This window comes from Bison bison, unplaced genomic scaffold (genome assembly GCF_000754665.1).
Source record: "Bison bison bison isolate TAMUID 2011002044 unplaced genomic scaffold, Bison_UMD1.0 scf7180017847812, whole genome shotgun sequence".
NCBI classification, from domain to species: domain Eukaryota; kingdom Metazoa; phylum Chordata; class Mammalia; order Artiodactyla; family Bovidae; genus Bison; species Bison bison.
In genome coordinates, this window is record NW_011478385.1 from 264 (window position 1) to 984 (window position 721).

The window sequence follows — 721 nt, forward strand, 5'->3', positions numbered from 1 at the left end:
CTCAGGTTCAGGCACTCGGGTAGTCCTCAGAGGCGCAGACTCTGTTGGGCCTGCGTTTTGTGCCCTTCCCAGGTCCCAGCAGCTCAGGTGATGAGGTGTTGGGCGAGCGCGATTGCTGCGACTTATTGCCTCCCCGCCGCTTGGTTATCTAGGTGTACAACCGGCGCACCTTCTCAGGTGGATGTTGACCGTCCAGACCCCCAAGAAGTTTTAGTTAGCAAAAAAGCCTGCTTACAGTTTTATAGATAATGTCTCTCTGGGGCTGTGATTGCCCCCTTCCAGTTCTGGGTGCCTGTCACCAGAGGGGGAAGGTCTGCAGCCCGCTATCTCTGTTCAGTCCTTTGTTCCATGTGCGGGCCTCGTGGTGTCTTAGGTTAGGGCTGGCTTTTCGCGTGGTAGATATCCCACAGTCTGCTTTGCTAGCCCAAATTATTTCGCTCAGATAGCGCTCGGGGTATTCAGGCCAGATCCTCATTCTAAGCAATGCAGCCCGCGCCGCGCCTCCCTGTCCAGCCCCCGCTTGCTAGTGGTGTGTGCAGGCGTCTGCGTTGCTTCTCCGCTGGGACAGTTACCGTAGGGCTCACAATCTGCGGGTTTTAATTGTTTATTTATTTTTCCTCCCTGTTATGTTGCCCTCTGTGCTTCCAAGGCTTGGCACAGATTTGGCAGTGAGAAGGTTTCCTGGTGTTTGGAAACTTCTCTCTTTTTAAGACTCCCTTCC